Genomic DNA, 15886 nt, shown 5'->3' with positions numbered 1-15886 from the left:
ACTAAAATGAAAAAAATTTAAAGAAAAGGTAGTATTACGTTATTTACTGTTTTCTCAGTGCTGTTCTGAATATTTTATATATTTTAACCCATTTTATCCTCACAACATCTCTGTTACCCACTTTATAAATGTAGAAACTGAGAGGTAAAGACACTTGCCAAGGCCATATGTAGTAAGTGGTGGGTCCGGGACCAAAGTGGCCCTTAGGACCAAATTCTTGAGAATTTGTGCTTAAAGGTAATATTCTTTGTCTACAGAGGCTATAACTTACTATTGAACACTTGCTTGTGTGCACATTTTCAGTGGTGGCAATTTGAATTTCTTGTTAGCCTAAGACTGGGGACATTTTTCTTATTGCACAGCTGGGGTGGGGGCAGGCTCTGTGGAAGCAGGTGGTGCCGTGCCCCAGGAGCTTCAGATGTGAGTATCTGCTTCTGGTAAGTGAGGCACAGGTGTGCTCAGTGGCATTCTGCAGAGTTCAGGGGAGTAACACAGTCCTTCCACTGTGTGTGAAGCAATAAAGATGCATAGCACTTTAATGGATGATCGTAGTATGGAAATTTTGCATTTCTCCTATATTCATCCTTAGCCTGCCTGCCTGCCTGCCTGCCTTCCTTCCTTCCTTCCTTCCTTCCTTCCTTCCTTCCTTCCTTCCGGAGCCTTGGACTCATTCTATTATTTTGTATTGGTTGTGTTGGAGTATTGGTTTGTAGTATTTATTATTTATTTGCCTTTTGTGTGATAGTCAAAGTATTTTGATAAGGCACCACCTTTAGTCTAAAAGTGTACCTGTTTTTAAACCAGTCTTTAGAATTAGCTGCTGGGACAGTGTACCTCTGGAACTAGAATGTGGGTTCCTCCATTGACTACTGTGCAGCTGCAGCACAGGGACAGGTCATCAATTCTATACCATTTTCACTTGCTTCTTTCCTTCCATAGAGCACCAGGGAGCGTCACTGGGCTTAGACCATTTCCTTTGGAAAATTTTAAAGTTATTCCATTAAAATGCTTCTAGTGTGAAATTGGCATTGAGTATAAAGAATAAAATTAGAGGTTAACCATATAAATGTTTAAGATTATAATTTGAGTTTAAGTTCCTTCACAACTTCTTAGACCAGATCTCTTAAGTTCTGTATTTCCTGGTGCCATTTTGTGAATGCTAATGTAAAATTTCTTAAAAATCCATAAATTTTAATTTTGCTTTCCTGATAGGCTGATGGATTAAAACCACATCAAATAAAAACAAAATAAAAAAGTCAACTGAAACTATTAATTTAATATGGATATGCCTATTAATTTAAAAACAATACCCAACAGAGTTTCTGCAATTTTTATTATTACTACAGAATCTGGTAGGTTTGACTTAGAGAGGTCATTCTGTAAACGACTGAAAACATGGATGATTTGTTTAAAAAATGGTTACAAAAGAAATATACATCTACTGAAGAAATTAAAATAATACTGAATCATAAAAAGTTAATCATCCTCTGCCCTTCTAAAATCGTTCGCTACATTCTTACCCTAGGGAAAATGTTTTCCTAACAGTGTTTTACATAAATATTTTTTATACAAAACAAAATTGAAGTAATAATGTTGTATAACTTGCTTTTGTTTTTTGCACCCAATCATATATTGTGGTCTTGTGTATAGTCTATGCTGATCTTGAGTAGACTTTAGATCTGATAATATATACCATTTAAGAAGACTTTATCTAAGAAAAGTAATACTAATAGTAGTAATAATATATAATAGTAAGTAATCATATGCAATAGTAGCAGGTAGTAGTTTTGAACAGTTTCTTTGTCCCAAGCACTGGTCCAAGCCCTTTGTATGTATTAATCCTCATAGTAACCCTGTGAGGCAGGTTGTGATCTGCTGGTACCTGACTTAATATTTGGGGTGGTTGGAACACAGAGAGATTCATTTGTTTACAGTCACATAACCAGAAAATAGAGGAGTTGGGACTTGAACCCAAGCAGTCTGGAATCTGAAGCCACACTCATCATTGCTCTACTGAACTGTGTCTCAGAGGCTAAATTGAATTCCGGTCAAACAGTGATGGGTTACCTGTTATACATCAGTCTGAGCCTCTAACTGAGGCTCTTTTGATGTGGTTGACTGAAGATGTATGTTTTTCAGGTTTCAGTGTAGTCAGTTTTGCCTTGATTGTGGAGCTCATTAAATAAGGAATTTAGTTTTGAAAAGAATTCACAAATGAAGGGACCTTTTTGGTATTTTTTTTTTAATTCACAGGACTATATTTTGAAATAAAACTGTCAAACTACTGTCAAATACTGGGTGAAAAATTTATATTTCTATAGGTTTTTATGTAATATGTTAGAAATTGTGTATTTTTTAATGAATATAACTGTCAACTGTACAGTTCAGTTTGTATAAGACTGAAGAAAAGGAGCCCGAACTATTGTCCTGGTTAGTTTGTGTGACCTAAATTATTTGTCAGCCCCAGGTAGGTTTGATTTGGAAAGCACTTTCCTCAAACTACTGAATAGCTGGATGTTAGTCTAACAAAAATTGAGGGTGACATCAGGATTTTGATGACTGATTATTCTTTTTTAAAAATATGTTTTTGATTTTATTAAAAGAAGAAAGGAGTGGGAGGGAGGGAGGGAAGGAGGGAAAGAGGGAGAGCGAGAGACAGACAGACAGACAGACAGACATTGATGAGAGAAACATCGATTGGTTACCTCCCCTGTGCACGCACCCTGACAGGATCTAACCCTTAACCTGGGTATGGTCCCTGACCAGATATCAGTCTGGCAACCTTTGCACGGGATGACACTCAACCAACTGAGTCACACCAGCCAGGGCTGATTACTGCTTATTTTTGTTCCCTTCGTCTTGCCTTTATGTCTCTTCTTTCCCCCTTCCAATTGATTAGTCCTGGTGTCTCTACTTTTAAAATGTATTGCAAGCCCATTACCTCTCACCATTTCTATCCCTACTTAGTCTAAGCCAGTGCTTCTTGACTGGGGGGACTTTTGCCTCCACACCTCCATTGGACATTTGGCCATGTCTGGAGATCTTTCAGGTTGGAGGGTGCTCCTGGCATGTAACGGGTAGAGGCCAGCGATATGCCTAAGTACCCTACAGGCCAGCTATCCCACAGGACAGATCTCTACAATAAAGAATTCTTAGGTCCGAATGTCAGTAGTGCCGAGGTTGAGAAACCCTGCCTAAGTCATTGTCACTCTCACTTGGACTATTACAGAGTCTCCTGCAGGGAGCCACTCTTCTCTCCCGATTCTACTCTTCACCAAGCAGTGTTAATATATTTTGAATCATGGCAGTTTTTTTACTTAAAATCCTAGGTTTAGCTTAAAGTCTAAACCTTTCCCTTGACCTTCTAGTCCTCTTCTTCCCTTTATATATTTATATACTCATACCTCATCTCTTACCATCTTTCACTGAAAGTTTCAGCTACATTAGTGGCCAAACCTCTTTGGGCTTGCAGCTGTTCGCCTGGAATATTAGTATTCCCTGTTCTGCATGGCTGGCTTCCTCTTACTATATGGGCTTTGTTGATTGCTTTACCTAAATATTCTTTCTTTCTTGTCCCCTCTGTTAGTTGTCATTTCTGTCGACGGAAGAAAAGTCCAAACCTGTAAGAATTTTTATGAATTTATTTGAGACCAACTGACAACAATTGCTGGGAAGCAAAATCTCAATGGACTGAGAAATGCTCTGGAAAATGGCAGTCTTACTATTCATTTTATATGTCAGAATCAAAGGGGAATATGTAAAAGGGCTTCATGAAATTCATTGGTGGTAGATTATCAGGAGGAGAGAGAAAGCAAAGCGGGGAAATCTCTGGGATTGCATAAAAAGTAAAACAGATAGACAGACATATACTTCTTTTACATTGGTGGGTATAGGATAGTTGACATTTACAGCGCATCGACACGGCATGCGGGGGGCAAGAGACAATGAGGGGTTCTGTGGTCTCCTGTCCTGGTGGGAGGTTGTGCCCTGAGGGGTCTACAAAAAGGATATTACTCTGACATCTGAAGGTATGTTATCCTAGATCAGCAGTTCTCAACCTGTGGGTTGCGACCCCTTTAGGGGTCGAATGACCCTTTCACAGCGGTCGCCTAAGACCATCGGAAAACACATATATAATTATATATTGTTTTTGTGATTAACCACTATGCTTTAATTATGTTCAATTTGTAACAATGAAAATACATCCTGCATATCAGATATTTACATTATGATTCATAACAGTAGCAAAATTACAGTTATGAAGTAGCAACGAAAATAATTTTATGGTTGGGGGTCACCACAACATGAGGAACTGTATTAAAGGCTCATGGCATTAGGAAGGTTGAGAACCACTGCCCTAGATAAAAAGAGACAATAGACAGGCTCAGTTAAGGTAAAGATTGACCTTTGTCAGGAAAGATACTGGCCTAGGACATGACTATCTGCCATGACATGCAAAATTTTAGTTAAGTTTTACTCAGACCATCCTGTGTGGTTACTTGAGGTCTCTGAGTTGTAAGGCCTGCCAGGAAGGCCTTCCCTGAGCTTGTCAGGTTTACTGAATGGCCCTTTTCCATCCACATTTCTTTGCTTTGTTTCTTGATAGCACTTTATCTGTTTTATTGACTGCCTCCTCTACTGGAATGTAAAACTCATTGTCTGTCCCATAGTAAGTGTCAACAAGAATGTATTACTAAATTACAGCTATATTTTATGGTCGTGGGTAAGTAGATTAAAATGGAATAGAATTTGTCCAAAAGGGAAAAGAGGCAGGAGAATTCTGTGGCAACAGCAACTACCATTTAATGATTGCCTACTGTTTACCAGATGCTGTGCAGGTACCTTTGGTTATATTAACCCTGAACATCCCCAGAGCCTTTTGCGGAGGCCTGCCTTAGCTCCGTGGCGACCTGTAAGATGATGCCCCTCACATGACCCCAGGATCCAAGGCTGAGTGCCCCCTCAACCTGCATACACACACCAAACTGGGGTGCAAAATGGTCACTGTGCTTCCTGGGTTTATTTCACAATCAGAATGCAGCTCGGAGAGGCTGAGTATCTGCCCTAGGCTGTGTTACTGACAAAAGGCAGCGTCAGGATTCAAATACAGTTCTCTTACTCCAAGCCTCTCCCCAGCATTTCCTTTTCAAGTTTTATTGGCTCTTAGAAAACAGCTGTCTTCCCTTCTCGCAGGCTTAATTGGCTTTTCTTTTTTTGATATGGGGACTTCATTTTTAGCTTCAGAGGCAGCAATTTCTTTGGTTTCAGGTGACTTAGGCAAGAAGGATCTACTATTCCCTCCTTTCCTGCTTAGTAAGCATTGTCTAAAAGCGAAAAACTGATGTTATGAAAATATAGTCTGGGTTTTGGGTTATTTTTATTGGCAACCAAAAACAGACTCAAAATTTGTAACGAAACGTACAATGTAATATATTCTGTATGCATTCATATTTATGAGCCTGACCCTGAATGTGCTTTGTATAAGTCTTTGGGCCTTGATTATTGGGACGAAGTCAGGAAGTCTGTGGCTCTGGCCATGTACCTCTGATTAGTCCCCATGAACCCTGTCGAAGGCATTCCAATTTTCCTTCGAACATTTGGTGCTTTCAGTTCCAGAGGAACTGGACGCACATGGATTTATGTCGTGGGAATTTGCATCCTTTACCTACTTGGTTTGGTGACAGTTTCTTTTGTTGAAACCTGTGAGATCATCCTTTCTTCCCTTATTCTGCCTTCCCGGCCCCTAGGAATCAGTGTCCACTCGAGGCACCAGGGGAGACAAGAGACCCAGGGTGGCCCCCGATTGCAGATTGTTGTGCATTTGAATGTTTCTGTACCTTTCGAGAAATGAACCTTGTTGTCTGCTTCATGCTGTCTTGTATCTATCCTCCTCCTACCTTTACATGTTTTTTTCTTCTTTTTGCTTGATTTCTTTTTTTTTTTTCCATTTTCTAGCAGCTTGTCATAGGAATGACACACACTCAGCAAACTCAGCTTTAGACAGCTTTTTGAAGACAAGAACAACAAATTCACCAGTCAGGGAACAAAGTGAGAGAAAAATGAAGAACAATATTAGAAAAGAACCCTTTGGGAAGCTGCACAAAAAATGTTATATTAAAATCGATACCAGGGCTTGACCTTTTGTGGTACTGTATATTTTAAAGCCTTCTATTGATTCTCTTTTAATAACATGTTTATTCTAGTTTACTGACATAAGACTAGGGAGAATACAAAAAGAAAAGATCAAATTCTTTATTATGTTGGTCATTTAAATTTGTCTCAGGCATTTTTTATAGCTGACTAGTATTGTCTTTATGTATTAACATACTGTATCATTTTTAAACAGAATAAGAGGCTGAGAGATGTTATAAAAATGGCAAAGTGATTTTTAAGATGTACTTTTATTGAAAATATGCTGGCCTTGTGGTGAAATACAAGTGCGTCTCCCTGCCCTGCTTCCCCCAAATTAGAATTTATTGCTTTTCTGCATGTGTGTAGAAGACAGAAAGGTTTCATTTTGATTTTTTTCTCTAGTCCTGAAAACCATCAGTAGTCATGCTGAGTCTGGGAACATTTGGTGACAATTCTCTGCATAAAGTCAGCTGTTTCTTACTGCATTCTAAAGTCAGAATGTCCATGCATAGGAAATCTCCTCACCTGACCATTTTGACCAATCTTTCCATTTCAAAGACAGAAATATTCATTGCTTTTCACCGTGAGGGGTCATTTGTACTACCTTTAGGAAGGCAGTCCTCTTAAAGGTGTCGTCTGGTCATGAATTTATTGCACTCTGTTCATCTCCTCCAGTTCATTGGGAAAAAAAATTAATTTTCTAACCTCATTCAGATGATTTTTCTGAACATACAGATATTAAGAGGTATCCAGAATAGCAGGAAGGACTTGAAAGCTACACCTGGAAAGGTTATTCTGTAAATGGCAAATTAAATGAGATTCAACCTGTAGAACATCAAGTTAATAGGCTTGGGGAGATATGCTTGGATCTAATTCACGATTTTAATATAATAGTCCTGTTGTTTATGGGACATCTGATATCACATGTTGAGAAGCCAGACAGCAATTCCAGGAAGGCTGTAATGAATTAGAGGACATTTTGAAAGGGCAAATAAATTAATCAAGATGCTGAAAGTCACAGAAGATTGGGAGACGCAGAAGATTGCAATGTATTGTATCATTGTGGGGAGAAGGCTCAGCAGAGCGTGGGGCCCCCAAAGAAGTCCAGAGAGTTGCTCGTTACTTTTGGGTATTTAAATGCTATGAAGATCCGGAGTCGGCATCAGCTGTGATATAGTCATCTCTGTGCCCACCTTTGGTGGCCCCTTAGGCTGTTGATAAGGGAATTGGTTCCTGATTACTGACCATGTCCCCACCACTCCTGGAGTTCATCTCTGCTTGTTTCTCTTATCTTGTTCCATAGTCAATTCTTTATTGTAAGCTGGTGTTGCGGGGAAGCCCAAAAATCTAAATTCAGGATCGATTCTAAAGAACTGACACGTGGCCTTATTCAAATTTATAAGAGTTTTAATAGGAGAAAATTATATTCTTGGGCAAAGCAGCTGCTTGCTCCCAGTAGCAGCCAGCCGGGAAGAGATCCACTCCCTCCCAGGGCAGGCTCTCTTTTTTATAGGGGGTTCATAGTAAAACCTTATGGTAGGGAGTGGCATAGACCATCAGAAAGAACAATGCATTCATAAGTTAACAGTTAGCATCAGACAGTTATCACACTGTATACAGTCATTAACCTCTTTCCTGAGGCCTGACGTTTATCTTTCGGTGGCATTGCGGCTTTCTGGGTAGCCAGCCACATCTGAAGCTACAGAGAGTTAAACAGTTACAGAAGGTTAAACAGAGAGTCCAACATTTCCCAGACGCCTTTGCTGAGCTCCCCTCTACCTGGGCTGCGTTTCTATGTTCTCTCATCATCTCACCCATAATATCTTCCTAGCACGTTAGAATATCTATGGATCAAAGCAAAAGTCACATGATAGTAAAGAGAAGTGTTTTTTTTTCCTAATCACAAAAGTAATATACACTGTATAGACAATTAGAGGAATGCAGCTAAACAAAATGAAGAAGATAAAAGTTGCTATAATCCCACTAGTCACACAAAACCATTGTAAATATTTTGGTATACAGGCATTAACACATAAGGGAAAGTAACAGAAGTGGTGTCATATTGTCCTTGTCATTTTCCCAAGCTTCTTTATTTTTGTTCTTAAGATATATCATGAACTGTTTTGTCATTAGATGAATTCATGGCAGTTCACTATTAGACATTTAGTCTTCCCAACAAAATGGTTTGAAAATGTTTCACTATTATGAACACACAGTTTTAAATATTATTGTTATTAAATTTATCGGTAGCCAGTATTATTTCCCTAGGGTAAATTTCTGTAAGTGGAATTACTAGATCAAAGGTTATGTAAAATACTATTATTGTCAAATTACCTTCAAGAAATTGGGTTAGTTAACTACTACCAATATGAGCCCCTGCTTGTGTCTCACTGTTTGGGAACACAGTAATAAAACCATTGTTGTTTTATTTTATGCCCATGTCACGGTGCCTTATTTATCTATTCCTTTGGCAAGTATTTTCATTATTTCTAGATGGGTGGTTTTTAGTGTGATGGAATAGTCTTGTTGGTTTTGTTACTGATGGAATAAATGCCGTGAAAGTTTAAGCACCTGGTAAATACTTGCCAGATCATTTTGGGTTTTTGTTAAGCCTATGTAGTTTAAAAAAAACCCTCAATTTAAACTGTAATTTAATTTTAATAATGTTCTCTTGTTATCTGCTATAAGATATAAAAACCTGTCACTAAGGCCTGTATCCCACTGATGAGATACAATAGATATACAACATTGAGAGGACCAGCTGGTGGTCTCCGTTTGCCCCGGAGTGAAAATCAATGATATTTCTAAGCCACCACAGACCTGGCCTAAATGTGAGTTAGGTACCCAATCAACTTGCTGTATCTGTGAATGTGTGATTGTCATAAAATCAAGTGTCAGTAGAAGAAATAAACAAGCTTTGAGTTATTTGCAGCTTTATGAACAATGCTCTGCACATGATATGTACTAAATAAATAACTGTTGAATGTTGAATTTGACCATACTTTTATCTGTTGAAGGATAATATGTTTGCTTTTATACTTGCTACAAAAATAAATAGATAAATAATAAATGGAAAAATCAAGTAAATCTGAAGATTCAGATGAAAAAATGTGGCAAGTGAAGTGGATGACTGAACTCTAGGCTTTAAAAAATTACATAGCTTACACTTTTTTTCTTGATTCTCTATAATTACCTGATATTACATTTGTAATTAGCATAATTACATTATATGTTCTTCTTATTATTTTAAAAAATATAAGTAAATATTTTTGCTAGAACTTTTCTTGATTCCAGACTAATAGCAGATGCACAAAACTGTTTCATTGTTTAGGTTCACCTGGAGTGAGGGAGCCTGGAGACATACATGCCCTTCACTCTTACACACCACATAATGCCGATTAAGATAATGAAATGGCATGTTAGAGATAGAGATTTTAGTGTGTGCATGGATATATTTTGAGACAAAAAACAACCCAGAATTGGGAATCAGAAGACCAGGATTTTAGTCCTGCCGTTGCTACTTATTAGCTATTTGAGCATTTTCCTTATCTTTAAAAAATGAAAACTATTATGCAAGAGCAAAATCTCTCATAGTATTGTAGTGAAGATCCAATAATATGTTGCGTTTGCATTAGCCCCATAAGCTTTTGTAATAATGCTATTTTTAATAATAATACAAACAATAATGATTATTACCACAACTACTTCTATAACTATTAATCTTGTGAATTACAAATATTACTGTGGAGGTTTCATGCGTTCGTTAAACCAGCAGAACCCAAATAGACTTTATTCAGTTTGCTGTATCGTGGTGATTAGACTCCATAGATCACTGAACTACAGTGATCTATTTGGTACTGGATTTTAAGCTTTTCTTCATTGTAGAATACTATGTGTTTAAAAGGTTTCTCTTGCTTCTTTCCCAGCCTGGGTCTGGAAACTATTCCCCCTTTACATTACATTTTTACTCATATTATCTTCCTTGTGCTGCTTAATTACCCCAGTGTCTTTAATTATTCTCATTCTCTTGGACGTAAGTGATAATTCAAGTTCAACCAGGAGATAGGTTAGCTTGACCTCTATGCTGGATATTGCTTTAAATCTTGGGGTCGTTTCAGTTTTATTTTTACAGGTAAGCCAGTTTCTTTGGAACTTGCCTTTTGCTGTCATAGCTCATCTTTGCACTGCTGTCAGAAGAGCTAACTCTGGTGAATACACCTTCAGGAGATGGTGTATTCATTTGCCAGGGCTGCTATAAAAAAAAAAATACTGCAGACTGGGCAGCTAAAACAACAGAAATTTATTTTTCCATGGTTCTGCAGGCTGGAAGTCCAAATAAAGTGTCAGCAGGTTTGGTTTCTCCTGAGGCCTGTCTCCTTGGCTTGCTGATGGCCGCCTTCTCTCTGCGTTTTCAACATGGCCTTTTTTTCTCTAGAGCTGCGGTCGTCAACCAGTGGTCAGTGGACCACTGGTGGTCCGTGAGGTCCGAAAGTTTGGTGACCGCTGCTCTAGAGCACATCCCTGATGTCTCTTCTTCTTATATGGACACCAGTCCTACTGGATTAGGGCCCCAGCTTTCTGATTGCATTTAACCAGAATTACCTCTTTTAAAGAACCCATCTCTAAATATACTCTTATGAAGTATAGAAAGGACACAATTCAGTCCCTAAAAGATGGACAGATTGACAGATGCAAAAACTGATGGGTATGGTTTTATAAAATAATAATATGTTGCGTTTGCAGTAGCCCCATAAGCTTTTGTAATAATGCTATTTTTAATAATAATAATACAAACAATGATCAGAAAATGATCCTTATAGTAAATCTTTAAGATATCTTTCAGGTTCGAAATTCTAAGTGTTGATTTTCTAATGGAAGTTATTTTCATCAGGGCTCTCCAGTGATTGTGGCTTGAAGTTTTAAGAGGTGTTAGGGTTAGGATTTTATTGACTTATAAAAATGTCAGCTGTCCTTATTCATCTATTTTTTTTAAATCTAAGCAGTTAAGTTTGTGGGAGTAAAACAGGTGGGCCAAAGAGTTGCCAGTCAAAGGTGGCAAATTATTATGGGCAAGATGGTGTGTTGAAGTATAGAGGCTCTGCAAGTGTGGAATGGAAGAGTATCTAAATCTGAACTTGACAACTCACTATAAATTGTAGTGCTTTGTCATGGTAAGGAAGTTAAATTGGTCTTTACTGCCACATGGGGTTTGTTCACTGATGAAGGACAGTGACGGAACTATCATTTCCTCAATTATTAAAGTTTTGAGTTATGTGAGGTTTAACCAGTTTTATGTATGTTACACAGATAAAAATAAAAAGCTCAGTGGTGGTATTTGTTATCCTTAATTTTGTTTTTAAAAAAGTAATGATTTATTTTGTTTTCCCTGGGACTGACCCAAATCCAGAGAGTTTAATTTACCATTTAAAGCTCATTTTTAAAGCACATAGGTCGCCTGCTGTTTTAAGAGCATGTTTGCTAATTTTGTACTCCTTTAGCCCTGTAGACCTGGATCTTAAGGGGCTTTTTGAAAATTGCCAGTAATGGGAGTTTCAAGTTTTACAAGCAATTTTCTGTAAATCATGTTGCATATTGTCTTTGAAACATTTATCTAACACAAAAATCGGCTTTTGGAGATTCATCTTCATTAATTTTAATATGTAGATAGATTCTTAATGCTTTTAGGATTAATTTTTTTCAAAACTGTCTGAATTGACCTCATTCCCCATTTCCATACTCCCAAATATATATAAGTTCTTAGAAATTAAAAAAATAATTTATTTTTCATGTGCATTTTCAATGACTTCGCCATTTCATTTCCCTCTGGAATCTGTAATGAAACATAATAATGTTACTCATTTTCATTTTTATTCTTGTTCAATCTCTACTTAAACAAATCCTATATAATAAAAGCCCAGAGACCAAAACAGCGGAATGACCAGAATGACCAGAGACCAGAATGACTGCGGCCCCTCGCCCGGCCGGCCCTGCCCCCCAGTGGGGATCCCCACCCTGATTGGGGGTGTGGCCAGCCTGCAAACTGCCAATGGCCCTGATCACAGGCCAGGCCTAGGGACCTTACCCATGCATGATTTCCTGCCCTGGGCCTCTAGTAGTAAATAAATATCATTGCAACATTCATTGCCAACATTAGTGTATTGTATATCAAGGTTTCAGGAGGCATTATTGTTATGTGACATTTAATGGAAGGGCAATTTTAATAAGGGTTCTATAGACACTTGAAAAGAAAAAAATTATAAATGTGTTCAATAGCACTCATGCTCTGAGTTAATTCCATTAAAATAAGCTGAAAATGAATTAGAAATTAAAGCAGTGTTGTAGCCTCTAAGAGTATTCTTATATGAGTGGCTTTGTTTTTTATTTTTGAAGTGCTTACTTTCATCCAGGCTATCTCTCTATAAAGAATGCCCTTTGTGAACTGTTACATACTCCAAATAAAATTATTTTAGTAATAGGAAAGCCTAATGATTTCTACCATTATAGTAATTCCCACGCCACCTACATTATGAGGGGGAAAAACGGGCTAAAGGTTATGTTGTTTTGGAGTTATGTGATTTGAATGCTAGCTTTGTCTTAGTAATCTGAGATCTTGAATAGGTGATTTACCCTTCTACACCTCAGTTTCCTCAGTTTTGAATTTGGGTTAAGTAAGAGTGCCAACCTGATAAACTTGTTGTTGCATGAAGGTTAAATAAGATGATACATATAGTGCCTGGCACACCATCATTAAACAATATAAAATGCTTTTCTTACAGAGAACTCTTCTCCCTGAACTGAAGAGCAGTAGAATATGATGGTTAAGAGTGTAGTCTTGGGTCAGATGGCTAGGACTTGAATTCCAACTTTATTAGTTTGGAAACTACATAGTGTATTAACTTTTTCAGGGGTCAGTTTTCTCTGTAAGATGTAAGACAATAATAACATCTCCACCCTTGGGTTATTTTCAGGATTATTTTGAGGGTTAAAAGAGACATCCGCATGTAAAGTTCCTAGCACAATACAGAGACTCACACAGAATTATAGTAAATACTCCATAAATGTGATCTATCTTACACATCTATCCATGTAGTAGGGAGTGAAAAATCTCTGTCTAATGTTCTCTGCATGTGGCCTTTCTAATTTATTCTTGCCTTTATCATTTCAAGGAAGGTAGAAAGTCTATATTGGTGAAAATGAGGGAAAAACAAGCGAAATGAAGCTAGGTGAACTTTTTCTTTTTTGCATGAGCCGTTGATGGTCTTTTCCCAAGGGTGTGCCCATGTCTAGTTTCAGAAGTGCTAAGTGGGTGGAATGAGGGCATTTTTTCCTTATTAGATTACCGATATTTTAGTTTGAAAAATATTTCTTTATATATATACACTGAGTGGCCAGATTATTATGACTACCTGACGTTTGTAGGCAAATTAGCTATAATTTCACGCTGAAGTTGCTAGAGGGCCAGATCATTATAAATGTCTGAATAGCACAACATACCTAAGTATCGTTGCTGATCAAGGTCATCCTATCATGTTGATGGCGTATCCCAATGGAGATGGCTTCTTCCAACAAGACAATGCGCCATGCCATGGTGCTCGTATTGTGCAGGAGTGGTTTCAAGAACATGAGGGAGACTTTACCTTGCTTAGGTGCCCCCCACAATCACCAGATCTCAATCCAATTGAGCATTTGTGGGACAAAGTTAAAAGAGCCATCAGGCAGCTGATTCCACAACCATCAAATCTCACAGAACTGGACAGTGCTATTCATCAGGCATGGTGTCAGATTCCTTGCATCACCTTTCAACATCTCGTGGAGTCAATGCCAAGAAAAATTGCCGCAGTATTGAAGGCAAAAGGTGGCTCAACGGAGTACTGATGGGGTGGTCATAATAATCTGGCCACTCAGGGTATATTATACACACACACACACATACACACATATAACTTTTAAAATTGCTATTGGTGCTCAGTGGTTGGTTCTTACATATTGGTGCCTTCACTTTTTTTGCTTGCTCAGAAAATTATTTTTAAGGGCTGGGAAGACCCTCTGTGAAGTCCACAGGACTCTTCTGCTAGAGTATTGGAGTATTACACGGGAGGGAAAGGGGTGCATTGATTTTCTGAAAGGAGAGCCAGGTGATTCTCAGTAGTCAACTCTACTAATGTTGTTAAAGCCCTGAAGATAGTCAGTGGCATTCCACACAAATATGTAATTAAGAATTCTCATATAGCCTGGCTGGCGTGGCTCAGTGGTTGAGCATTGACCTATGAACCAGGACGTCATGGTTGTATTCCCGGTCAGGGCACATGCCCCTGTTGCAGCTCAATCCCCAGTGGAAGGCATGCAGGAGGCAGCCTATCTTTCTCTCCTTCTCCCTTCCTCTCTGGAAAAAATTTATATCAGGAAGGTAAACAACATGCAAGGGTGGTAGAGGTCATGGAATAGCAAGCTAAATATGACCTTGCAGAGAAAAGTTACATTATTGGTTAGTGAGGAAGATGCTATCAAAAGCTAAACATGGATCCACAGTGAAACAAGTATATGTGACCTGAAAATTGATGAGAGAGAAGTTTTAATGAGTATCTCTTAATTGCTTTGAAAATTTGGAAGAAAATTACCTACTTTGTGCCTACATATGCCTTTGAAACTTTTTGTAACTCTGTGCTATCCTATTGCTACAGGTAAATTATTAATCACTTGAACTGTGGTTGGTTTGAATTGAGATTTGCTCTAAGTATACAACACATACCAGGTTTCAAAGACTCAATATGAAAAAAGCAATACAACATATTTCTTTAATAATTTATTGTATTAATTACATGTAGCAATCATAATATTTTGGATGTATTGGGCTAAATAAAATATATTGTTAACTTTAATTTGATCTGCTTTTTTCACCTTTTCAATGTAGCTTTTAGAAAATTTAAAATTATATCTGTAGCTTGCATTATATTTCTATTAATCAGTGCTGCTCTAGCATATTTTATTTTACTAATACATCTAATTAATACATTTATTAACTTAATACTTATTAACTTAATACATTTGCATAAGAATGACAACATCACAAAGGTAAAAAATGCTAAGCCCAGTATCCCATCTTACTCCCCAGTGGTAACCCCATCATTAATAATATCTCTTGTATTCTTCCTGAAATTCTTCTAAGCATACTGTTCTGCCCTTAAGTACATTGTAAATTAGAGAATAATCACAAGAGCTACTTTAATTTAATACAGATATTTGGATTGGGGTGCATAAAAAAGTACCAAGTGAACATCTATCTGCCTTTTTGTCTTAGTTATTCACATTTGAGAAAAGTCTAATTACAGAATTGGTGCTTCCTTAAAGAGACACTATCATTACCTGCAGGAGCATCAGGACCAGTGCTAAGGAGGAGTTAATTAATTTTCATTGAACTTGTAGCGTCAATTCTTTTAAATAGTTTAACAGGAAAAAAAAAGACTCTTCACTGAGTATGGTGGCACTATTACCTGTTATTGCCAAACTTCTCACGTTTTCTTCAGTATACAGGTTAAAGCAATTTTATTTCCATTTTTTAAAAATAATGTTGATATAATTGCTGATCTTGTAAATGTGGAATAGAGTGAACTTAATTATGGCATAATATAAATGTTATGATATAAAGGAAGAAATGATACTGTGGTTAATGTTAGTATTGCTAATTTTAAAAAAAGTATTTAGTACACTATTCTAGGCACATAAATGCTCAATGAATACTTTAATCAAGAATTAA

General features: G+C 37.5%; 1 protein-coding gene across 2 annotated transcripts in view; it reads left to right on the top strand.

The window, feature by feature from the left end:
• The window catches only part of CHCHD3 (coiled-coil-helix-coiled-coil-helix domain containing 3), a 269949-nt gene that overhangs the window by 71102 nt on the left and 182961 nt on the right, over nt 1-15886 (top strand). The gene's annotated exons all lie outside the window — the stretch shown is intronic.

Source organism: Myotis yumanensis, unplaced genomic scaffold (genome assembly GCF_028538775.1).
Source record: "Myotis yumanensis isolate MYYU_CA2020_CCGP unplaced genomic scaffold, mMyoYum1.0.hap1 SCAF_9, whole genome shotgun sequence".
Taxonomy (NCBI): domain Eukaryota; kingdom Metazoa; phylum Chordata; class Mammalia; order Chiroptera; family Vespertilionidae; genus Myotis; species Myotis yumanensis.
This window is presented reverse-complemented; position numbering and strand designations above follow the sequence as displayed.